The sequence below is a fragment of the Arvicanthis niloticus genome, chromosome 6 (assembly GCF_011762505.2).
Source record: "Arvicanthis niloticus isolate mArvNil1 chromosome 6, mArvNil1.pat.X, whole genome shotgun sequence".
Classification (NCBI taxonomy): Eukaryota; Metazoa; Chordata; class Mammalia; order Rodentia; family Muridae; genus Arvicanthis; species Arvicanthis niloticus.
In genome coordinates this window covers 67,850,866-67,876,968 of record NC_047663.1, presented here as the reverse complement: position 1 = coordinate 67,876,968, position 26,103 = coordinate 67,850,866, and the positions used below count along the sequence as shown (strand labels likewise).

The 26,103-nt window shown below is 40.8% G+C and overlaps 1 protein-coding gene and 2 pseudogenes across 1 annotated transcript in view; 2 read left to right on the top strand and 1 right to left on the bottom strand.

The window, feature by feature from the left end:
- Positions 1 to 6,324: 6,324 nt before the first annotated feature.
- The window catches only part of Aff4 (ALF transcription elongation factor 4), a 72,083-nt gene continuing 52,304 nt past the window's right edge, over positions 6,325 to 26,103 (top strand). Inside the window, 1 exon segment of the mRNA XM_034506947.2 lies at positions 6,325 to 6,734. The gene's annotated coding sequence lies outside the window, so the exon portion shown is untranslated.
- On the bottom strand, positions 10,043 to 11,199 carry LOC117710321 (small nuclear ribonucleoprotein G pseudogene; annotated as a pseudogene).
- Positions 24,422 to 25,495, top strand: LOC117710320 (large ribosomal subunit protein uL16-like; annotated as a pseudogene).

Genomic DNA, 26,103 nt, shown 5'->3' with positions numbered 1-26,103 from the left:
ACATGGGTGGGATCCAGGGATTAAAGTTAGCTTGCCCTGCTTTCTCAGCAAGCTCCTTTACCCACCGGGCCATTTTGTTACCCGTTCTTTTTGTTGTTGTTGGTTCTTTTGTTTGTTAGTTCTTGTTTTGAGACAGGATCTTGACAGATGACCCTGGTTGATCATTTGCTCAGTAAGTACTCTAGGATCCCTCACTCTCTGTCTCTTGAGTACTGGGATTATAGGTAGGAATGACCCACCTCACTGGTCTTAAAATCACTTTTGCTGATAGAAAACATTTCCTTGGGATTATAATTAGTGCCATATTTTCACCTGATAAAACTACTTCATCGGGGCGGTAGTGGCGCACACCTTTAATCCCAGCACTTGGGAGGCAGAGGCAGGTGGATTTCTGAGTTCAAGGCCAGCCTGGTCTACAGAGTGAGTTCCAGGACAGCCAGGGCTACACAGAGAAACCCTGTTTCGAAAAACAAAAACAAACAAATAAAACAACAACAAACTATTTCATTTTACTCAGCGGTAATACTGAATTACCAAATTTAATTGGCTGTCATATTTTGTATTTATCAATACAGGTTTTATGGAACTATTCACATTATAATTAGCTGCATAAAATCTTTGTTTTTTTTTTTTCCACTTGGCTTTAAAAGTTTAAAATATTTTAAGTAGCTTTATGTGTGTTATGTATGTGATGTGTTCACATGTCTGTGTGGCCAAAGGAGGGTGTTGTTATCATTTTCAGCCTCTTGAGAAGGGGAGTTTTTGTTCTGCTCTGAGCCTAAGTGTTTAACAGCTGAGCCATCTCTCTAGTGCTGGAGCTTGTGTTTGTTAACTAAGCTGGCAGCTAGCGTGCTTTGCCACCTCTCACCTCCTCCTGGCTCAGTGCCAGGGTTGTACACTTTGGTGGGACCATTCTTGGCTTTTTACATGAGTGCTGGGATCTGAACTTCCATCTTTACAATTGTGCCACAAGTGCTCCTAAGGTATCTCTCCAGCTCCCACAAAACATTGTAGGCCCAAATGCATGGTGATACACACCTGTGACTCTGACACTTGCCAGATTTAGTTAAGAGGATTGCCACAAGTTTGAGGTAAGCCCTGGAGTACATAATAAACATCACACCTTCCTGAGCTATAGAATGAAACCCTGTCACAGAAAGATAAAAAAATAGGGCAGACTATGCAATTCACCAGCACACATGCAAAATAAATAAGTAAATAAATTAAAAAGTTATGATAAATAAATAAATTTGGGCCTGCAAGCTGGTTCAGTGGCACTGGTTGGCAAGTCTGACAACCTGAATTCAATCCCTGGGACCTGCATGAGAGAGAACTGACACCTGCAAGCTTTTCTTCTATCTCTACAAATAAACACGCACAAACACATAAATGTGCTTTTTTAAGTTGCCCCAGATATATTGAAAATATTAATTACAGACTAGATTTAAACAGCTTCACAAGGCATTTTGAAATTCATCCCAACTGTAGGCTAAGTGACAGGCAGGTTGGAGAGCCTGCCAAAGTCATTTCAGTCGTTTCTTGGAGTCAAGATTTACCTCAGTTATCTTTTGATCTAGGGCTGGAAACCTGCAGAACATGCTTATCTCCTATCTCTTTTCCTCCTGCACTTGATCGAGCTCTCCCAGGACCTCTCTGAATCTGTTTCATCAGATGTGTGACTGCTGGTTATCTTGTTGTGGGGATGTGGTTGGGGGTGGGGTTGGGGAGGAAGCAGGACATGGTACACAGTATTAAGGTGATCTCCTCACACAGCCCTCCCCCCCCCATGGTAGGGAAGTCATTACCCAGGCTTGTTCTTGGTGATAACCCCCAGCTGCCCTCTTCACAGTCTTTGTGTGAATGTTTCTCACGTTGGTGGGTCTCAGTAAAAAAAGTGTTTTTTGTTTTGTTTTGTTTGTTTTTTAGAAAAATTGTAGAAGAAAGAGACACTACTGAGTCTCAAAGAAAAGAAGTAGTGATAGCAAAAAAAAAAAAAAAAGAACTAAAAATGTTAGGCCTTTGTAGAAAGATTTTGCTAACCCTGGTGTCTAGATAAAGATAACACAGGGAGAGAGAGAGAGAGAGAGAGAGAGAGAGAGAGAGAGAGAGAGAGAGAGAGAGAGAGAGAGAGAATGTCTGAAGATAAGTTTTGTGTCAGCTCTGAAATCAGGAACAGATGGAAGAGTGCCAGCAAATAAGAGGCAGCCAGGCAGTGGGGGAAAGCAAGCAAACAAACCCACAAGGTGTGGCGCTCAGGCCAGACAGAGACCTGGAGGGCTCAGAGGAATGAGAAGGAACAGAGGCTGGTTCACCTGAGGCTGCTTAAGCCTATCCTATCTATCATGGGCTGTGGAGAATTTTGTCACAAATAAGCAAAATTCACTACTGAGATCATCTATGTTAAGACAAGATTCTTTCTTAAATTAATGCTTTTAGTTTGGATTTCTTTGAAGCAGTATCTCACTGTGTATTCTTGGCTGACCTGGAACTCATGGTGGCAGACCAAGTTGGCCTTAAACTCCTAAGACTTTCCTGCCTCTGCCTCCTTACTGCTGGGAGGCATTCGCAAGTCTTGGCAAATAAGACTGTTAAAACAGCAGCAATTATACTTAAGGCCTACCCTCATGTAATCTTTAACTTCATTACTTTCCCAGTTGTGACCTTGTAACTTTCTTAAAAATCTCACAATCAAGATTGCAAACTTTGTTGATGGTTAAAACACATCTGAACTGTGACCTAGTATGGCAAGGATTCCTCAGATACAAGACCTGTGGATTGCTGCTTTTTTAGGTGTGTGTGTGTGTGTGTGTGTGTGTGTGTGTGTGTGTATGTTCTACATGTATGTGTATCTGTGCACCACATGCACACTGGTTCGTAAGAAGGCTAGAAAGGGGTGTCAGATCTCCTGGAACTAGAGTAACAGTAGTAAGGGGCTACATAGGTGTTTGAAATCAAACCCGTGTCCTCTAAATAGAGCACCAAGTGATCGTCATGGTTGGTTGTGTCTTTCCTGCAGCTCAGGTCTGTAGTTTTATCTCATCAGGCTCTACCCATATCTAGGGCATCACAGGAACCAATCTAGGATCTGATTAACTAAAAGAAACAAAGTTCCTTAGAAACTTTTAAAACAATGTATCTCTAGAAACTGTTGCCATTGACAAATCACTTAAAACTGGGCATGGTGGGGTGTGATTTCAATCCCAGCACTCAGGAGGTAGGGAATGGAAGTTTAGGTGTTGTAATACCTGGACTACACGACTACACGAGACTATTTCAAACAAACAAAAACCGTTTTCAATGAACTCACTAACTTGACTCTGAACTGATATCTTGAAAATCTCTTTTCTGGGGGAGGGGGTTAAGGTGTCTCTAGTGCCCTAAATGGACCTTGAACTTCCTCTGCACCTGAAAATGACCTTAAACTCCTGATCCTTTTGCTTCCACATCTGAGTGCTAAGATTATAGGCATGCAATGTCACACTTGGTTTTGCCATGTTGGGGATGGAATAAGTTACTTTCATAAGTGGGAAGCACTCTTCTATCAGCTTTCCCACTATATCTTCTCCCAGACTACCCAAGCCTATTAGAACTCAGATGAGCCATTACAAGCCCTGGATACTGAACACGAAGCTGCAAGAGTTGCTATCAGCCCTGCTGCATTTTGGTCTTGCTTTGGTCTGATCTTTTCTTGCTGTTTTCCTGTTCCCCACTTCGGGAATGTGAATGCTTTCTCTATATCCGTCGTGTAATGGAAGAACATAACTTGTTGTTCATTTTACAGGAGCATCTAGAAGACTACCCCAAGTCTCAGGTCTTTGAACAATGGTAGAATTGTTAAGCCAAGCATAAGTGTGCATATCTATAATCCCAGCAAAGAGATGCAGAGGCAGGAGGACCAGATTTTCAAGTCCATTCTCAGCTACATAGTGAGTTCTAGGCTCTCCTGAGGCTGTGTCTCCCAAGTGTTGGTACCATCACACCATGCTGTGTTAATTTTTTATTGTTAACTTGATTAGATTAAGAAATGCCTGGGACATTTTAAAGGTATTTTGTGTGTGTCTCTGCCTTGTGTTTCCAGAGATGATTAACATCCTGAATGTAGTTGGCACCATCTCATGGGCTTGGGTACCAGAGTGAATAAAAAGAGGAAAATGAGACAGTAGCTTAGTCCCAGCATTTTTTTTTTCCTTTGGTTTTTCCAGACAGGGTTTCTCTGTATAGCCTTGGCTGTCCTGAAACTCACTGGGTAGACCAGGCTGGCCTCCAGCTCAGAAATCTGCCTGCCTCTGCCTCCCAAGTGCTGGGATTAAAGGCATTCGCCACCACTGCCTGGCTGAGTCCCAGCTTTTATCTCTCTCCCTCCTGATCTGCCCAAATTGTGAACAACTGCACTAGGCTCTGGCTACCATATCTTCCTTGGCCAACACAGAAGAGTGTACTTTCTTAAGTAATAAGCCAGGTGTCTTTCATCACGTTGCTTCATCACAGCAATAAGAAAAGTAACCACAGGCAGGCAGTGGTGGTGCAGGACTTTAATCCCAGCACTAGGGAGGCAGAGGCAGGCAGATCTCTGAGTTGGAGGCCAGCCTGGTCTACAGAGGGAGTTCTAGGAAAGACAGCGAGATGAACACAGAGAAACTGTCTTGAACTCTGCCCCCTCCCCCCAATGTAATAACTAGCCCCTTCCCATGCTTTTCCCTCCCCTATTTTAGTTTGAAACAGGACTTTGTTAAATTACTCAGGTTGGCTTCAAACTTGCTATATAGCTTAGGAATATTTGTTGAATTTGCAATCCTCCTGCCTCATGCTGCTGAGTAGCTGAGGTTACATCCATGTGCCACCATCCTCAGTTTGAGATCCTTTTGTAGCATTCAAGTGGGTGTCTGTGTGTGATGTGTGGGTGCACCTGTTGAGGTAAGACATTTATGTGTGTTACAGGGATTGAATTTAGGTTGCCAAGATTGTGTGGCAAGTGCCTTTTAAGCCACTGAACTATCTCATCACCATCAATATTCTTCATAAGAAAGTAAAAAAGATGGTCAGGCACACTGACAAATGTCTTTAATCCCAGCACTTGGGAGGAAGAGGTAGAGGCAGGCAGATCTCTGAGCTCGAGGCCAGCCTGGTCTACAAAGTGAATTCCAGGACATCCAGGGCTACATAGAGAAAATTTTATGTAAAACCTAAGATTTATTTAGTGTTTTTTGAGACAGGATCTCACTATGTGGCCTTGGCTGGCCCAGAACTGGACATGTATATCAGGTTAACCTTAAAGTCACAGCCATCCCCCTGCCTCTGCCTCCAGAGTGGTGGGATTAGAGGTATTCACTGCCAGGCCATCCCTAGTTAGTGTTTTTGAGACCTGGCTTAGAACTCAAGTGTGTAGTTGAGTGGATTTCCAAGGTGTGAGATTACAAACTACAAACATAATTTAAAAATAACGAGCGAAGTGTTTCAAGATTTTAGTAGTGGAAAATCTTCATGAGGTGCCATCAAATAAAGAAAGGTAAGAGACATGTGACACCAATGACAGGATTGTATGTTTTTCAGATATAGAGGAAGAGGACATCTTTCTTGCACTACTATTACTGAGTTCTAGGAGACCTTAAAACCTTGTCTGTCTAATCACTGATTCCAATTAAATTATGGCTTGTCTCGACTAGCAGGATGTTAAGAGGCGATGGAGTGTATATATGTGTATGTGTGTTTGCCCGCGTGTGTTGTTTTGACAGTGTTTTGTTAGTAGCTCAGACTGGCCTTGAATCCACTAAGTAGCCCACAGAGGCCGAATTCATGGCGATCCTGATGGCTTTAGCCGCCCAAGTGCTGGGATTACAGGCCTGCCACGACGCCTTGCTTCACGAGTTTTTTTTTTTTTTTTTTTTTTTTTAGATGATGCAGGGCCGGCTCATCCTCCCACAGTAAGTCACACGCAGCAGTGGACGACGTGCTGCGGACATCCACGTCACCCTTCCCTCCCTACCCCTGCGGAGCGCTGCGGGACTCGGGCGGCCAGGCCCCTGCCTTCACCTGCACCCCAAAACCGGTCGGTCGGGCTGCGCCCCGCCCCACCCCACGGCGCCTCCCTAGCGGGCTGCGCAGGAGGGCGTGTGCCCCGGGTCCAGTTCTGTCCCCGGGTCTGACGCCGGTGCGGCCCCGCGGAATCCGCGGCGGCCTGCGCTTCGCATCCCCGGGCCCCGGGTCCAGGTGCCCCGCACGTCAGCCCGCACGTCAGCCCCGCGGACGCCGCCTCCGGAGCAGCAGGCCCGCAGCCCCCGCGCTGCTTGCGGGAGGGGCGCGGCCTGGTCACGTGACGCTCGCAGCAGCCCGGCCCCGGTCACATGGGCCGCGGCCACTGCGTCAGTCCCAGTCCTGGCTTTGGGAGTCGAGTCGTCGTCGCCGCCGCCGCCGCCCCCGCCCCCAGCGGACGGGGCGGGGATCTCGGTGCCAGGGCCCCGTCAGTCCGCCCCCGCCACCGCCTCAGTCACCCGTCCGGGGCTCGGCCGGGCCGTCATGGAGCGGGGCGGAACCCTGGCGTCCGCCGTGTGAGGTTCGCCGCCTCGGCTCCCCGTGGCCTCCGGATCCGCCGCTGCCCCTCGCCCTAGGCAGCCGGTCGCCGCCTCCTGGGCGGGCCCCAATGCGCGTCCGGTGAAGGTGCAGGCCGGGCGCCGCCACCGCCGCCGCCGCCGCCGCGGTCGGGAGATGGTTCGGGCCTAGCGGAGCGGGGACTGGAGGTGAGAAGCCGCCAGACTGACTGACGTCTGACTGAGGCGCGGCCGTGCCGCGGGGAAGGCGAGGCTCGGGCCGCTGACGCTGGCGGAGACCCGCGGGGAGGGGGGCCGCTCAATCCGGCTTCGCCCTCCGTCTTCTTGTCCCATTTTCTCTCCGAATAAATTTCAAACAAGAAAAAATATATATATATTTTATTTTTAAAGGCGGACCCATCCTATCCAACATTCCGGATGCCCATCATCTGGTTGTTTCTTTTTTTCCCCCAACCCTGTCGTCCCTTCCTCCATTCCTCCCTTAGATTCTGTCGGCGGATTTATCCTTTGAAAAATTTATCCTTCGCCCGACTTAAGTCATTTCTTGTTAAAGAGAAAAATAGGCCCAGATTCTGGCCATCATTTCTCAACTAGTTCTCGCCTTCCTTCTCGCGATCCTGCGCACCTCCCCCCACCCCCACTCTCCCATCTCCCCTCCACCGAAAGAAAAAAAAGGGGGGGGGGGCTGGGGGAATTTCCGTCCTTGATGGTCGATGGGGTTTGAGTGAAAAAAATGGGAACCCGGGTTGGAATACAAGAAACCCTCCTTCCCACTCGGAACCGGCCTGGTACCTGGCGATCGCAATGGCCGGGCTTTGGGTATTGATGTTTAGGCCTCCCCAGCTGCCTGTGCGCAGGGTTAATCTCGTAATTGACGTCAGTGCTTTGTTCCTTCCACTTTGCTGTTGCTTCCACTCTCTGAGAACGGATCATGGAGTACAGTAGTCCCGGGTGTTTGTGGGGTCTCCTTATTAGCCTTTTCGTCCACGGATGACACCTTTACAGGGAGTCGAGAGTCCTGATCTGAAAATGGTTGTGAGTGAAGTTCGAACCAAGAGTTCGATTCAGGGTTCTCCAGGTTTCGTCAGTTGCCAGTCAGAATTCTGCTTTTTCTTCCCCGCTGAGGTTTTAAACTGAAGCTAGCCCCCTTTCCAGTGCCGGAATCTAAGCCCTAGGTGCCCGTGAATAGGCTGTTTGTGTGACATTTAAAATGTGTGCTTTTTGTGGGGCCGAAGGGGGGGAGGTTCAAATTGTGAAAAGCATAAAGCTTTGTTTCCATATTGATTCTCCGAAGCCTTATAAAATCTTTTGTTTGGACGGTCCTTTAACTTATCAATATTGAAATGTTTGTGAGATCTTTCTTAATTCGAGATTTGATGAGAAGCTGATGTGGACCGAGAGGAAACCTAGACTCCGCCGTCTTTGGTCACATATGCATAAAGAAGTGTTGGCAAGTGGCCACTTGGTTTTTAACAAAGCTGGCTTCTTAACTTCTTAAGGTTTATGTTCCTTATCACTACTTTTCTCAGCCCTCAGTCTCCAAACAAAAAACCTCAAAAAATCATTCTTAAAAAAGTTATTTTCAAAAAGTTGCCTTTCATGATGAACTTCCTGAAAACCTAGAAGCAGTCTTTCTTTTCTTTTCTTTTTTAATTAATACCAGCAGTTGTCATTCAGTTTGTGGCCATCTACAGGCTGATTTTTTTGTTTGCTCTGTAGGAACAGTAGGCACATTTTAAGTAAAAATTTGCTTCAAGTGGAGACAAGGTAGGGTGTCTTGAGAATAGCCAAATCTCTACTATTTGGTTGGGGTGGGCTTAGCTATGTGTGATTCGAATTGAACTGGGTGTAAGGTGGCTTACAGTGCTTGAAGTTGTGTGGTTAATTCCTATGAAAAGAATGTTTTTATTTTAGTTAATGTTCTGTGTGTCATAGTTTTACATTCGGATTCATGTAGTCTCTTCTGTCTTCAGGTTACTGTATCCCTTTTGGAACAATGAATCCACTTGCATGTTGTAATTTTCTTAAAGATCTATTGTAGTGTCTTCAGAATGAGTTTATTCTCTTTATCCTCTCCAGTATTTATGTAGTTAGATTGAATTTGATAGCATTTTGAGGTTGAAATTGTTTGTCTATACGATCTAAGATTTTACAGATAACTTAAAGTTACACAAACAAGTGATCAGTATCTGAAAGGGGGAAAAACGGGGATTAGCTTCAGAAAGTGTCATGGAAAATGAAGACTGCTAAAAGCTATGGATCTACTTTTTTCTGAGGTGGTAAGGTAGAAGTCATGGTTTTGTGTGTACCTGGAAGGAACAAAGAAAACAGGTGTTTGTCAGGTATTTCTTTTTGACTACTTACTGGCTTATAATGGAGTTCAAAATGTATGGAAACTCCCCCCCCCCCCTTTTTTTTTGTAGTACCTTTCATAAAAATAAAAGAAGGTTTTTGTTTTGTTTTTGTGACAGGGACTCATTTTGTGTCCACAACTGGATTGGAACTTGGCTGTAGACCATGCTGGCCTTGAATTCATAGAGATCCACCTGCCTCTGCTTTTCAAGTGCTGAGATTAAAGGTTTGTGCCACTATGCCCAGCTTGTAATTTGGCCTCCCCAATACATTCTAGATTCCACAAACATTCTAGATAAAAACCTTTGCTGCATGTTATAAATAAGGTTTTACAGCTTTCTGTAACCCTTATATTTTTACTGTTTCCTTTTTTATTTCCTCTGATAAATTGAAACAATGAATTCATTTCTGGGAGGTGTTTGCTAGTCTGTTGCTGTGAATACATTGTAGCTAAAGGTTCAAATCTGAGTAGCTACACTTCTTGTTACTTTGTTACTCTATGAGCCATCTCCGTTCATTTGGAGCGACTGTCTAGTACATGGACTAGGAATGATAAATATTCATCTTATTAACTCTTGCCTTACCACCTGATCCATTTTGTCTTGATGTTCATTTTCAGTGGCAGTCTTTGTTTTGTTTGTTTTGTTTGATACAAGTCTGTGTCACTTTGACTGGCCTCAAAGTTTCAGCTCTCTTCCTGCTTCAGCCTCTTTCTTGAGTTCTAGAATTATAGACATGTACCATCATGCCTGACCAAACCTTGAGAATTTTAGTGATACTGACACACAGAGAGAAGGAGAGCCAAATAAATTTAGTTTAATGTTGGAATTAGCTTTTAATCTTATTTTTAAATTAAAGTTTTTTGAAACAGTGTCTTATATAGCCCAGGCTGTCCTCAAACTGGATGTATAGCTGGTGCTGGCCTTGAATTTCTCTCTCTCTTCTCTCTTCTCTCTTCTCTCTTCTCTCTTCTCTCTTCTCTCTCTCTCTCTCTCTTTCTCTCTCTTTCTCTCTTGCTCGATCTCCATTTCTTTTTGCTTTTGTTGGTTTTTTCCCCTCTCTGAGTATCACAAAAATATATTTAGCAAAGTTTCATATGAAAATGTCCATGACCCAGTTAGACAGGGCCTTTGGGGAGTCTCTTGGGGCCCTTTTGGACTCCTCCGTGAACAGCCATTGTTTAGACTCTTTCCGAGGCATCTGACATGATGCTGCTGTCTCCTTGTATGACCACCATTCTGATGTTATCCTGTTGTCTACTAGTTGTTATTTCCACACACTCAATCACAAGGTTCCTAGAAGGGCCTGATAGTATTTCTTGTACATGTCTGCCAGTGAGCGTTAACTTCAATGATAATCTCTTGTCTATAAATTTCTTCAGTTTGGGAGGGTGGCCCTTGTTTATGATAACTCATGGTTTAGCAAGATGTGGGAGGACTGATTGGTCCTGACCTTGAATTCTCATACTCTTGAATTTACCTCTTAAATGCTGGGAATACTGTGAACCTCCATGGTTTAAGATTTGTGGAATTTTTTTTTTCTTTTTAAAATTTTTAAAATTTGGGTTTTTTTTTTTTTTTTTTTTTTTTTTTTTTTTGTTTTTGTTGTTTTTTCGAGACAGGGTTTCTCTGTGTAGCCCTGGTAGCCCTGGCTGTCCTGGAACACTTACTCTGTAGACCAGGCTGGCCTCGAACTTAGAAATCCGCCTGCCTCTGCCTCCCAAGTGCTGGGATTAAAGGAGTGTGCCACCACCGCCCGGCTTTAAAATTTGTTTTATTTAGACAGGGCCTCACTATAGATTTCTGGCTGTCCTGGAACTCATGGAGATCTGCCTACCTCTCCAGTGGTGGGAATATGAAGATATTCATTACCAAGCCAGGCTTTTGAAATTTCACAGCCTGGATGTATCCCTTTGGTTTTATACAGTATGTTTTTCTGGTCCCTGTATTTTCTATATATTGTATTTATATGAATAAGCTAGATTTAGGTCACACTAGAAGTTTTTTTTTCTTGGTGGTTTTTTGAGACAGGGTCTCATGTATAACCCAGGCCAACTTGAACTCACTCTGCAGCTGAGGATGACTTTGAACCCTAATCTTCCTACCTATGTCTCCATATGTTGGAAATGACAGGTATATACCACTGATTTTACTTTTGATGGGCAAAAGAGGTAGTGTTGTGCACTTCTTCACTCCTGAATCTTCAACCTGGTTTCTCACTCATCTACCAGTTGATTACCAAGTCCTGTAATCCTATGTGCCCCAACTCTGTGGTCATTGCTTAGTCCCTTACTTCTTCCCATACTTGCTGTTCTCTTATTCCTCTGTACTGTTTCCTTCCTTAGCTTCTGAGGCCGCTGTTGTTCCTTAGTAGTCGTTCTCCTTTAAACACAGTTATTGATTTAGAGACAGGATCTCTCTATGTATCCCTGGCTGTCATAGCACTTTATGTAGATCAGGCTAGCCTCAAACTTGGAGATCTGCCTGCCTCTGTCTTCTGGTATTAAAGATATGCACCACCATGCCTACTCCTTTGCTGACTCTTCATTCTCTGATTAACCCTTTGATTTTGGTAGGTCTGGAATTTTTTTTTTAGATAGCTTTATTTATTTATTTATTTATTTATTTATTAAGTGTATATGAATACACTGTCACTGTCTTCAGACACACCAGAAGAAGGCATTGGATCACATTATAGATGGTTGTGAGCCACCATGTCATTGCTGGGAATTGAACTCAGGACCTTTGGAAGAGCAGTCAGTGCTCTTAACCACCAAGCCATCGCTCCAGCCCTGGAATTTTTTTTTTTTAATTTATTTTAACATTGGTCTTCTGCCTCCATGTATGTCTGTGTGAGGGTGTCAGATCCTCTGGAACTGGAATTATAGACAGTTTTGAACTGCCATATGAGCACTGGGATTTGAATGTGGGTCCTTTGGAAGAACAACCAGTGCCATTGAGTCCTTTCTCCAGCTCTAGTATAATCTTGGACTTCCTCATTTAGTCTTCTGAGTTGATCACTTTTTTTTTTTTTTTTTTTTTTTTTTTTAAGTTTCCTTAGTTGTTGCTAGCTTTCCATTGCTGTGACAAAATGTGTTCTGGGGCATGTTGGTAACATCTTTAATCCTAGCACTTCTGGAGGCAGTGACAAATGGATCTCTGTGAGTTTGAGGCCTGCCTAGTCTACATGAGTTCCAGGCCAGCCAAGGCTACATGGTGAGACTTTGTCTCAGAAAAATAAAAAAGAAAGAAAGAAGGAAAGGAAGGTTTGTTTTGGTTCGGGGTTTCAGAAGTTTCAGTGCTTATTTTTTTCACTGTTACTTTTGGGACTGTGGTGAGGAAATAAATCATAGTAGAGGGTCAGAGTGTCAGAAACCAATTCACCTTATGACAGCCATGAGGAAGAGAAAAGAAGGGAAAGAAATGAAAGAAAGGAGAAGGAAGGGAAGGGAGGGAGGCCCACAAAGATTTCCCTAATGACCCAGTTTGCTTTCACTAGGCCTTGCCTGCTAAAGCCGCTGCCATCCCCAGTGATACAGACTGGGGATTAGACTCTTAGCACAAGAACCTTTGGGGACTACCTAACTATATCATCTTATCAAGAACTCAAGAGTGGTTTCATCCAAGGGGTTTAAAATGTGTTCAGGAGTAGTTCTTTATCATTTGAGATGTATTCAGTTTTCTATTGTTGCAACCTGAATTTATCAACTGAATTCAAAATGTTAGATTTCCTGTTATCATAGTGAGAGTAGGCTAACTCTCAGTCCCAAATCCATTTTCACACTGTCTACTTTAGTGATCTGTCTTGTATTAACATACAGATACATCACATGAAAGAAATGGAGTAAAAGGCATTCTATACCATTTATTTCTTGTCTGTCTAATACACATATACAATCCTACTTTTTCCCATATGGAATAAATTTTTTAACATTCTGACTACATACATCAGCAAACAATTTCATTCTTTTCTAGGCTATTACCCAAATTTAACTTAAACACATTTAAAGGTTACTGTTCTCTTAGATACTGATATTAATATCCTCTTAAAAGTTTATTTTTATTATATTTTAAATTATGTGTGTTGTGTCTGTCCCCTGGAGCTGGAGTTAGAGGCAATTTGAGCTACCCAAAATGGGTGCTGAGAACCAAACTCTGGTCCTCTGGAAGAACAGGTAATCATCTCCTCAGTTCCTGATGTCTTACTTACAAGTCTGAAAACTATGAGCTAAAATGCTAAGTGTAATTATTTCTGATATAGCTGATAAGCAATAGTGGGGGGAAAAACTTGTTAGGTTGGGTTGAGTTTGGTTTTACAGTATTGAAATTGAACTCAGGATTTATATATGGTAGGTAGGTCCTCTTCTCCTGAGCTACCTCCACATTTCTAAAATAAGCTCTTTCAGGGAAGGGATTAGGTATTATTCTCGCACTGATATATATATACACTGATCTTGACGTTACTGGATACATGGTAAGAAAGCCACATGATATAAACAGCAACTTTATTGACTTTCTTGCAAATAAGTGACTTTTTTGATTAGTCAAGAAAGATTTTCTGTTCTATCAACTGAAATATTTTCCTTGCTTTTTTGTTTGCTTTTGTTTTGTTTTGTCTTACATTAAAATTAACACTGAAAGGATATTTGGAATGGTTAGGTGAGTGCAGTTCTATGTGGTTTTAGTAGTTAGCTGAAAAGGGTCAGCAAACTATGGCCAGTAGACCCAGTGTAACCTACTGCCTGCTTTTGTGCAGCCTATGAGGTAAGAATAGCTTTTATATTTTTATTTTGTTTTGTGTTTTTAAATAGTAGCAAAGAATCAAAAATTACTTGGGAAGAGAATATTATTGGGAGCTCAAATTTCAGTATCCATAAATAAGATTGTACTGGAACCCAGTCAACCCATTTGTTTATGTATTGTCTGTGGCTGAGTTTTGCTGTTCTGAGAACAGAGTTGAGTGACTATGGACTGCTAAACCTAATATACTATCTGGCCTTAAACAAGGTTGGTGATTCTTGCTTTAGCAGATCAAATAGGTTATAATGGATATATCGGAATAGCTCTGGTGTAAGTTACAAGGTCCCTAGTTTACTGTAGTGGCTGTTGGTGATTTTATTTATAGGATATATATATGCGCACACACATATACATACACTATTTGCACACATAATATGCATTATGTAATATAGTAGATATTTTACATAATATGTAATATTGAATATAATATTTTATATTGAATAGTATATATAAAATTTATAACCATATAGCATAATAGGCATTACTATACCATATACCATATAAAACAGGTAGGGGCTGAGCATTGTCTTAGCTATATGTTGTATTCTTAGGGTAAGGTCATGGTACAGATGTCTGCTTTTAGTACAGCTCTGTGAATTGGGTGCAATCCACAAAGACTGAGGTTGAGATAAGGCTAGAAGCGGTCAGATCATTATGTGCATATAGCTATACCATCTCTTTATGCCTTCACCTCCAAATTCTACTATTTGCTCTGGGGAATGCCACTGCTGTCATCATTTTTTCCTATAAATTGTCCCTCTTCTGTCTTACTTCTCACATCTGAGTGTAATCTAAGATTCTACTTCCTTAACACACTTGAATTCAACCCTTTTTTAAATTAAATTAAGGTTTTTTTTTTTGGTTTGGTTTTTTTTTTTTTTTTTTTTTTTTTTTTTTTGTCTTTCAAGACAGGGTTTCTCTGAGTAGCCCTGGCTGTCCTGGAAGTCACTCTGTAGACCAGGCTGGCCTCGAACTCAGAAATCCGCCTGCCTCTGCCTCCCAAGTGCTGGGATTAAAGGCGTGCGCCACCACCGCAAGTTTTAATTTCTTAATATTCCTTTTTGTTTTTAAAAGTTTATTTTGCCTAGCAGTAGTGGCACATGCCTTTAATCCCAGTACTTGGGAGGGGAAGCAGGAAGATCAATGAGTTGAGTCCAGCCTGGTCTACAGAGTGAGTTCCACAGCAGGCAGGGCTACACAGAGGAACCCTGTCTTGAAAAACAAAAGAAGAAAAGTTTATTTTTATATGTCTTTATTAGCATATTATCTAAGACTTTATAGCCTCATACTCCCTTGGGGGCTTTTTTTGTGTGCCATGTTTAGATTATTTATTTATTGTGTTTGTGATGTCTTAGTGTGTTAACTAATGATTTTGTAGTGGCTTCTGGGAAGGATGTTGGATAAAATTGGATTATAACATGGAATATGTTACTTATTGCAGGTAGAACAAGTCTGAAGGAACCCTGGCATAGCATTAGTGACATGCTTTTGATGTATGTGGCTATTGATGTATGTGTATCATTTTTGTAGTTAATAAACTGTGAAACTGTTTCCACAGAGTGTTAACAAACTTTAGCAGTGTACTAGAAACAGTCTGGCTCTTACTCATAAGTGAAAAAGTGGAACTCCCCAAGTCACAGGTGAAGCCTCTTTATAAATTAGTGTTTAAGAACTGCCAGCTATCCTGGCATGGTGGTGCAAGCCTATAATCGCAGAGGATGAAGTCAAGAGATTAGCAGTTTAAGGCCAAACCAGCAAAGCTGTCCCAACACCATAAGAAACCTTAGAAGCTGATATGGTACTGTCAGATTAGATTTCCATGAAGTAGTATATAAAGGCTTAAAGTTGTTATTATTTCAGTTGAGACAGGGTTTCTCTGTGTAACAGCCCAGGCTGTCCTGGAACTCACATTGTAGACTAGACTGACCTCAAACTCAAAGAGATCCACCTGCCTCTGCCTCCTGAGAGCTGGAGTTATGCACTACCATGCCTGACTGCCTGCCTGCCTGCCTGCCTAAGGCTTATAGTTACTAAACCTGTTTAATGTAACATTTATGCATGTTAAATATTAGTATTATTGAAATCAAGTTACAAATTATGGAACCCAGAGCTGGGAATATAGCTCAGTGATAAATTACTTCGCATATATATGTGTGTCTGTATGGTATATAAATATTAAAAATATACATTTAAATATAATATATATTGTATATAACATTTAAAAATATAAAATCAATCCTAAATCTACATATTTTTATACTTAAATGTTGGTCTAGTTTTTGCAAAACTCATTTGTTACATGCTTATTTTAAACTTGGGCTTGGGGTTTAGTTATATAAGCTATAATGATGAATTTATGGCTATTTGAATATGTATACTATCTTTAATCACTGAAGTCAGCACTTAGATTTTGAGATATTTCATTTTCACTGAGATAGTATCTTTCGCTGTAAGATTTGAGAGACAAACTTACTGGTCAGTTCAGGCCCTGAATGTTCTCATTCATGTCTTTTGTTTTGCATCTCTGTTCCTCAAACCTATTTTCTAACTACACTTGGTCCACATCCACTCCCTGGGTATGCCTTTCCTCCCTGTTCTTCATTTTTGTTGCACAGGTTCTTTGCCTACAACTCATATAGCCCTCTTTTTTCCTCCTGCCTTTAATCAGACTAGCTGCAACCAAAGATGAAAGGAGCTTTTATTTCTTAAATTTTTAGTCTAGTATAGTATATGGCTAGTATATGCACTAAGTAGTTGTTGAATTAAGTACAGGGTTAGCACTGCTTTATATTTCCAGGCTGGGGATGAAGCTTAGGTGGTAGAGTGCTTGATACTCACCCAGCAGCATGTAAACTAGAGTTGGTGATTATGTCTATAATCCCAGTTCTCCCACAATTTGAGAAGTGAAGGCAGGAGGATCAGAAATTCAAGGTTGTCTTAAACAATACATCTAGTTTGAAGCTAGCTTGGATTATTTGAGACCCTATCTCAAATAAACAAACAGTCCACATTTATCTGCCTATGTATGTGTGTATGCATCCATATTTATGTGTTCTATGTTCAGGTACCCTGGAGAGACAGCATTTATTTATGTTTGGTGAATTTTTGAAAACTTCATTTTACACTGTTGTTGTTTTCTTTTCCTTTTTTTTTTCTTTCCTGTTTTGAGACAGGGTCTCTCTCCATAGCCCTGGCTGTCCTAGAACTCATTTTATATGTAGGGATTAAAGACTTTCACTACTAGGGCCCAGCAAGCATAGGGCATTAAGGAAAAGTAAAAACTGTGTTTTTTTTTTTTATTATTATTATTATTTGTGTTTATTGTGTTTTATTTATTATTTGTGGTCTTTCTTTTCCCTGTAAACATAGAACCTGCTGACTTTGAACTTTTTTGTTGATTATCTTGTCTTGCTTCTTGAGTGCTGGGATTACTCATGTGTGATGTTACACCTGACAGTGCACATAGTTTTATTGTGTAGAGATGTTGGTTTTCTATTAGGTATAAACTTTAAGAAAAGTTGCCTTAAAAACAAAATTTATAAATTGTTATTGTCAGTGCTTTTATTGAATAATAATAATTTTAGGAGAAGCCTTGCCTTTCACTCTTCTCAGATGTCACGGTAGAGAAGAAGGGTGACTTGGTATTCTGAAACCAGCCTTAGTGAGTACTCCAGACATAGTCTTTTTGAGGCAGTAACCTTTCAGTTGTGACTTTTATAAAAATCACAGTTTGTTTTGAATTTCTGTATGCTGGTCACTGAGTTGAGCATTGGAGGGAAGAAAGTAGAAATTAAAATAACAGCCACGGTAGTTGTTCTCCAGAGCCTGTGATGTGAGGATGGGTTCCTACTAAGGAGATGGAGTAATAGTAAATACAGCAACTCTACTGGAGGGAAGTGCTAAGTGTCAAAGAGATACAAAGAAATGCTTTGGGAATTAAGTGATGTTAGTGACACAGAAGTCTCCGAAGGTTTGTAGAAGAAGTGGGTATGTGGTGTTTGTGGTGGATGTATTGGAAGCTGGGAGGGTGAAGGATGTTCATCTCAGTAAAGAGAACAGTCTGGGTACAGACATGGATCTGAATGTTTGTAGGGTATTTTCAGACCCATACATTTTGTTTTATTTTTTGAGACAGGGTTATTTTTTGAGACAGGGTTATTCTGTGTCACTCTGGAACTCGCCCTGTTCTCGAGCTGGTTTCGAACTTAGAAATCCACTTATCTTTGCCTCTTGAGTGCTGGGATTAAAAGTGTTCACTACCACTACCCAGCCAGATTCATAATTTTTTTTTTGTTTTGTTATGTTTTGTTGTTTTTGTTTTGTTTTTCAAGACAGGGTTTCTCTGTATAAGCCTGGATGTCCTGGAACTCACTCTGTAGACCAGGCTGGCCTCAAACTCAGAAATCCACCTGTCTCTGCCTCCCAAGTGCTGAGATTAAAGGCGTGTGCCACCACCGCTGGCCAGATTCATAAAATGTAAAGGGTTTATATAATAGGTAAAATAGGTAAAGTTGAATAATTAGAATTTTGGACTTAGGTTTTAGAGCAGAATAACTTTCTGGTTTTGAGACAAGGTCTCAAAATATCCCAAACTGGCTAAGAACTTGATCATCCTCTTTCAACCTCCCAGGTAACTACATAAATTTGTGTTATTATGAAAGCCTCAAATGAGATACCCTTTTTTGTTTGTCTGTTTGTTTTGTTTTTACTTTTGTCCTTTTGAGACAAGATCTCTCTGTGTAGCCCTGACTGGTCTGGACTTCTCTGTATAAACCAGGCTGGCCTTGAACTCATTGAAATCTGCCTGCTTCTGCCTCTCCAGTGCTCAGATTAAAGATGTGCACCACCGTAAAGAAGGAAAGTATATTTCAGTGCTGATGGATAGGATTAAAAGGGTTCAACTGAGAGGAGGAAGGTGAAGCTGTTTCATGGATGGTAGGAACTTTGGAAGATCCAGAAGATAGCAAGTTGTGGGAGATTGTTTTTGATAGAAAGAACTATTTTTCTTGTTGTTTTTTTGTAACCAGGAGGAAAGAAGAGAATGGGCTCAGATGATGACACTCTGAGAACTGATGGGAGATAAGGTATTGTTTTAAATTTTGTTGTCTTTTAAAGGCAGGGTTTCTCCATGTAGCCCTGTCATGTAACTGGCTCTGTAGACCAGGCTAATATTGAACATAGAGATTCACCTACCTTTGCCTCCTGAGTGCTGAGATCAAAGGTGTGCACTACCACACCTGACCCCTGTCTTTTATTTTTAATATTCTGTTTCTTGTTCTTTGTCTCATAAGAGAAAGTCATTTGTGGAATAAGTTAGAATCAGGGAAAATCATAGGACTCAATCGGATACTTTTTGAAATAGGAAAGAGAAAGACTATGCAACTTTGAGGAAGCCTTGAACCTAGTTGAGAATGATTTATGAGACACGCTAATAGAAAGTTGAAGTGACAGACATTTGGTTAAGAGGTGGGTGTGGTGGCACAAATCTATTTTCCCAGCAGTTGAGAAGTGGAAGCAAGAGGGTCAGGTGTTCATGATCATCCTGAGTTCTGTAGCCATTTTGAGAAAGGCCTGGGTTACATGATACCCTGACTTAAAAAAAAAAAAAAAAAAAGGAAAAGAAAAAGACAGTTTTGATTAAAAAAAAATAGAAATGACATGCTAAGGAGATAACTCAGTGGGAAAGTTTCCCAGGACTGGGGAAGGAGGAGGACAGGCAGATTTCTGTAGCTCCTCTGTTCAGTGAGACATCCTGACTCAAAAAATAATGTAAAAAGCAATTGAGAAAGTCACCCAGAATTGACCTCTGGTCTCCATAGGCACACATATCCACAAAATACAACACACACAATGGCAAAATGCTATAGAATTATTATCTTTGTTTTAATAATTTTTACTGTATTTTACATCTGAAGGTAAGAGACTAGTGGTAAGGTCAATAGTGGATTTTTTTCTTTTTTCTTTTTTCTTAGCATTACTGAAGCACTAGGTTAATTCTCCAGCACTGAGAAGACAAAAGAAACTAAAAACTACAACTTCTCAGCACTGGCTCTTGGACAAGAGCCTTTCTGTATAAAATATTGTCTTGGGACCTGATGTTTTGTTAGTTTGGCTTTGATCTCCAGGTGTGTACTGTTTCCTTACCTGGTAGGAAGTGATCTCTTCACAAGTTCTCATGGGTAGAGAAATCCTGCAAATGAGGCCAAGAGGGGTTTTGGGTCCATAAGGCTTTGTGCTTTAACATAGTACGTTGTGGTAAAGTTAAAATAGCAGTTGTTTGAAAATAATTGAAATATCAGCTCAAGTCTCATTTTGACATTTGGAGTTTAAACCATCAATAATCTGATAGTTGAATGACCTTTTTTTTTTTAAGTAGGATAATTGTTATAAGATAGTAATGGGGGTAGAGACAACAAATTCTGAACTTCACTTGAAAGGGCCCTGTTAAAGCAATACTTTACTATTTGTTTGTTTGTTTGCTTAGAGATAGGATCTTTCTAAATACCCAGCTGTCCTGAAACTATATTTGCCATGCCAGCTAAATTCACAGACATCCACCTGCCTCTGGTTTCTAAGTACTGAGGCTTGTACTGACAGGCCTGGCCCAACATTATTTTAAACTATTTTAAAATTTTAACCTAAAATTTATATTAAAAAAAAACTATAAAATTAATGTAATTATAAAAATAGATTATTTCTGATTAGTTGGGAGTGCATAGTTAGATTTTTATTTTTACCATATGCTTCTTGGATTCTTTTTAATTAAAAAAGCTTATTTTGATGGTTAGAATGATAGCTCAGTGGTTAAGAGCACTGTCTGCTCTTCCAGAGGACCCAGGTTCAATTCCCAGCACCCACATGGCAGCTTCATAACAGTCTATAATTTAGTTCCAGGGGATCAAATGCCCTCATCTGCTTCATAGGATCCTACTTAGATGTGGACACTTAAGCTCACCCCCCCCCACAGAGACACATAAAAAAAAAAAAAAGAAATAATTTATTCTCTGGTAGTTTCATACATACACACAATGTAATTCTATACATAATGTATTTGTCCCTGTTGGATTAATTATGGGAAAACACATGTAGTATAAAATGTTACTATTTTAGTCACTTTATGTATAGAACTCATGGTATATTCACAGTGTTGTATAACCATTAGCACTGTTGTTTTCTAGAGTTTTTCATCATCCCAGGCAGACATTCTGGTGTACTATAAAATGGTGTTTTCCCAGCGTCCTTACCTCTATTCTTCTGGTTTTTATGAATTTGTCCATTCTGGGTATCCTGCTAATTGGAATTATATGATATATGTCTATCAGAGTCTGCCTTATTTCACATAGCCTAATGTTTTCAGGGATCATCTTTGTTGTAGCAGAGTTTCATTTACTTTTGTGGCTGAAGATACTCTATTCTATGTAGATGTCACAGTTTGCTTATGTTGATGAACACTTACCTTGGCTTCCATCTTTTGATTACTGTGAATGAGGCTTCTGTGAATGTTGGTGTGCAAGGATCTTAGTGTTTACTTTCCATTGCTTAGAGTGTATACCTAGAAGTAAAATAACTACACCATTTGGTAATTCTGTTAAAAGTTTTTAAATTTTTAAAAAATATTTTTTATTTTATGTGCATGAGTATTTTCCCCACATGTATGTATATGTACCACAATATGTGCCTCATGTTCATGGAGGTCAGAAGAGGGATTGGATCCCCTGAACTTGGAGTTATAAATGGTTGTGGATCTCTTATGTGAGTTCTGGGAACTGAGCCTGGGTCCTCTGCAAGAGGGGCAAGTGCTCTTCACCACTGAGCTATATCTCTTGCCCTCATATTAAAGTTTTGTTTTCTTTTTGATTTTTAGATTTTACTTACTTTTATGTGTTGATCAGAATGTCCGTCTGTATATCATGTGTGTGCAGTACCTGCAGAGGCAAGAAAAGGACATTGGATCCTCTGGAACTGGAGTTATAGACATGTTAGGTGCCATGTAGGTCCTCTGGAGGAGCAGTTAGTGTTCTTAATGGCCGAGCGGTCTCTCCAGTCCGTGTGCTAAAGGTTTTGAGGGCTCACTAAACAGCTTTTCCATAGTATGTGCTCCATTTGTGTGTTCTCACAGCAGTGCACAAGGGACACCAGTTCCTCTGTATCTCACCAGCACTGTGGTGTTTGAATGAGAATGGCCTCCAGAGGCTCACAGATTTGAATGCTTGGTCTCCGGTTGGTGGAACTATTTGGGAAGAATCAGGATATATGGTTTTATTGGAAGAGGTTTGTCACTAGGGTGGTTTTTGAGGTTTCAAATGCCTAAGCATTTTCTAATTAGCACTCTTTCTCCTAATTGCGGATATGGAGAGATACAAGCTTTTAGTTATTGCCTCAGTCCCATGCCTTTCTGCTGTCATGCTTCCTACCTGATGGAACCATGAACCCCAAATGAAACCCTTCTTTTATAAGTTGTCTTGGTCATGGTGTCTCTTCATAGCATTAGAAAAGTGACTAAGACACTTAACTTTTCTCTCTCTCTTTTTTTTTTTTTTTTTTTTTTTTAAGATTTATTTTATATATTTAGTTCTTTGCTTGCATGTATGCCTACATGCCACAGGAGGGCATCAGACCACAGGAGGGCATCAGATCACAGATGGTTGTGAGCCACTGTATAGTTGCTAGGAACTAAACTCAGTGCTCTTAACCCCTGAGTCATCTCTCCAGCCTCCTTTCTGCTTTTATTTTGTAAAAAGTTTTGAGCTGGATTGCATCATGCCCAGTTTTTTTTTTTCTTAATTTTTTGTTTATTTTATGTATATATGTGCCTGTGTGTCTTGTTAATTGTACTATGCACATGCAATGCTCACAGAGGCCAGAAGAGGGCATCATAGCCCCTGGAACTGGAGTTAAGGGAGCTTGTTAATTGCCAGATGTGTGCCAGAACTGGCTGAACTCTGTCTCTCTGGCAGAGTAGTAATTACGCTTAGCCACTGAACTCTTTCCAGCCCCAATTTTTTCTTTCATGAAGTTGATGTTTAATGCATCTCACAAATTTTGCTATATTTTGTTTTTGTTTTTGTTAGTTTATAGGATACCTTATTTCCTTTGAACTTTCTTTTTAACCCCTTTGTTCTTTAGGAATGTATTAATTCCACATATTTGTGATTTCCTCAAATGTTCTTTGGCTATTGACTTTTACCTTCATTCCAATGTGGTTAGAGAATACCCTTAGATTCCTTTTAGGTTTATTGAGACTTGCTTTATTGTCTAACATGCAATTCTATACTGGAGAATGGTCTATGTGTATGTGAGAAGGTTGTGTCTTCTTTCTTTCTTTCTTTCTTTCTTTCTTTCTTTATTGGTTTTTCGAGACAGGGTTTCTCTGTGTAGTCCTGGCTGTCCTGGAACTCACTCTGTAGACCAGGCTGGCCTTGAACTCAGAAATCCGCCTGCCTCTGCCTCCCAAGTGCTGGGATTAAAGGCGTGCACCACCACTGCCTGGCTTAGGTTGTGTCTTCTTTTGTTGAAGTGTTGTTTAGTAATTATTAGATCTATTTGGCATATATAATGTTAGTTCAATATATCAATTGGGAGATTATAAGATTTTTTTCTCTTCATGACCTTTATTTCTTGAGTAATGTTAGAATATTTCAGTGATATGAGACAATAGTTGTTTCTGATAGTTTTAAGTTTAAGTAGAAGGGTTTGGGAACCTGAATTACTTTCAGTGGTTCATTGGTATAAAACCTATCAGTAAGGTCAGGAAGATGTAGAAAGAGAAATGACAGTAACTAAGGAGTCTCCTTTAAGATGATAATAACCTTTCTTTAAAAAGAAAAATAGGGGGACTGGATACCTCAGTGGTTAAGAGCATTGGCTATTTTGCCAAAGGACCTGGGTTCAATTCCCAGCATTCCAATAGCAGCTCACAGCTGTCTGTAAGTCCAGATTCAGGGGATCTAAGACATGAACATGCAGGCAGAACACTCATATACATAAACCAAACAAAGTCAGGCAGTGGCGGTGCACAGCTTTTTAATCCCAGCACTTGGGAGGCAGAGGAAGGCAGACCTCTGAGTTCGAGGCCAGCCTGGTCTACAGAGTGAATTCCAGGACAGCCAAGGCTATACAGAGTTCCTCTGTCTTGAAAAACAAAAAATAACAAACAAAACCCATAAAACATAAAGGTATTTTCTTTCTTTCTTTCTTTCTTTCTTTCTTTCTTTCTTTCCTTCTTCCTTTCTTTCTTTCTTTCCTTCTTCTTCCTCTTCCTCCTCCTCCTCCTCTTCTTCATCTTCCTCTTTTTTTCTTCTTTTCTTCTTCTTCTCCTCCTCCTCCTCCTCTTTTTTTTTCCCCCCCAAGACAGGGTTTTTTCATAAAGCTTGGCTTTCCTGGAACTACCTTTGTAGATCAAACTTGCCTTGAACTCATAGACATTCACCTGCCTGTGCCTCCCAAGTGCTGGGATTAAAGGCATACTTTACCACCGCCTGGCTCTGGTGAAATTTTTTTTAATGCTGTTTGACATTTAACATTAAGTATTTTTATTCTTTTTTCACATATTCTGACCTTTGTTTTTGTTGATGGGGATGAAACTCATAAGTGTAAGCATGATGACCATGCACTTCACTGGTGATTTCCACCCCAGCCTCATTTTTCAGGATTTGAATTTAGGAAATTGGTAGTTAGTCTGCCCTTTAGACTGCAAATAGCTTTGTATTTGAGTGGTGCCTTAATTCAAAGTCCTAACTGAAACTTGATTGTTAATGCAATAACATTTATCAATTTGTAAAAATATGCTAATGGATTTTTTCTTTGGTTTTATCCTCTGACAACAGTATTTGTCTTCTATAACAGTATTTTTGTGTACTTAAGTAGGTTGTATACTAGCTAGACCAGAATATTATACACACACATAAGAAACAATCTGAGGGCCAGGGAAATGGCTCAGTGGGTAAAAGCACTTATTCCCAAACATGACACTTTTAAGGTCAATCTCTAGAACCCACCCAGTAGGAGAAAACTGACCCCCATAAGTTGTCCTTGTGTGCACTAGCATGCATGTACACACATCACACAAATGTAAAAAAAAAAAAAAATCTTGTATTTTAAAAGAAACAACTTGTCTCTTTTCCTCCAGTGAGCCATTGAAGGTCCTATTGTCATCACGGACAGCCTTCCTACCCAGTGTTAATTGGTATTGTAAGAACAGGCCATACCCAAAGTTTCCCTTCGGATGAGGGACCCCTGATGCTAAGATCTGCATTTTTGACTTGGGACAGAAGAAGGCACAAGTTGATAAATGTCTAATTTGTGGCCACAGAGTATCAGATGAATAGAGTAATTCTCTTCTGAAGTCCTGGAGGTTGCCCATATTTGTGCCAACAAATACATGGTAAAGAGTTATTGCAAGGATGGCTTTCATATTCGAGTGAGACTCCAACCTTTCCATATCATCCAAATCAACGAGATGTTGTCCTGTGCTGGGCTGACAGGTTCCAGACAATTATGTGTAGTACCTTTGGGAAACCCCAGATCACAGTGGCCAGGGTTCACATTGACCAGGTCCTTCTGCACGCACCAAACTGCAGAATGAGGGACATATGATTGAGGCTTAATAAAACCAAGTTCAGGATCCCAGACTGCCAGAAGATCCACGTCTTAAAGAAGTGGGGCTTTACTAAGTTTAATGCAGATGAATGTGAAGACATGGCCACTGAGAAGTGGCTCATTCCTGATGCTTGTGGAGTCAGATATATCCGAGGTCCTTTGGACAAGTGGCAGCCCCTGTACTTCCTAGGGCTTCCATAGTGCTCTGCTGTACTCTACCAAATCATGTTCAGTAAGAAACCTCACATCTAGTCTGAAAAACCTAAAAGGAAATAACTTGAACACAATTTGAAACACTTAGAATCTCTCTCTCTCTCTCTCTCCATGTATTTATTATTATTCAGAAATGTTTTGTCTGCGTGTATGTATGTACACTCTGTTGCTTGTTTGGTATCTGATGAGACCAAAAGAGGGTGTCAGGTTCCCTAAGCTGAAGTTTTGTGAAACACTGGATTTTGGGAACTGAATCTTGGACCTATGTAAGAACAGTGGTGCTTTTAACCATAGAATCTTCTCTTCAGTCCCAAGAATGTATTGGTTTTACTGCTCATTGTAAATAAGTGAGACATGTTTTCTTGGTCTGACTGACTTGTTTTCCTTTTTCTCTCCCTCTCCCCCCACCTCTTCTTTGTTGTTTTGTTGTTGTTGGTTGGTTGGTTGGTTTTTGTTGTTCTTGTTTTGTTTTGAGACAGGACTTCTCTGTGTAGCCTTGGCTATTCAGTAGACCAGGCTGGCCTTCAACTCAGAGATTCACCTGCCTCTGCCCCCCAAGCATTGGGATTAAAGGAGTCTGCCAGACTTGACTTCTT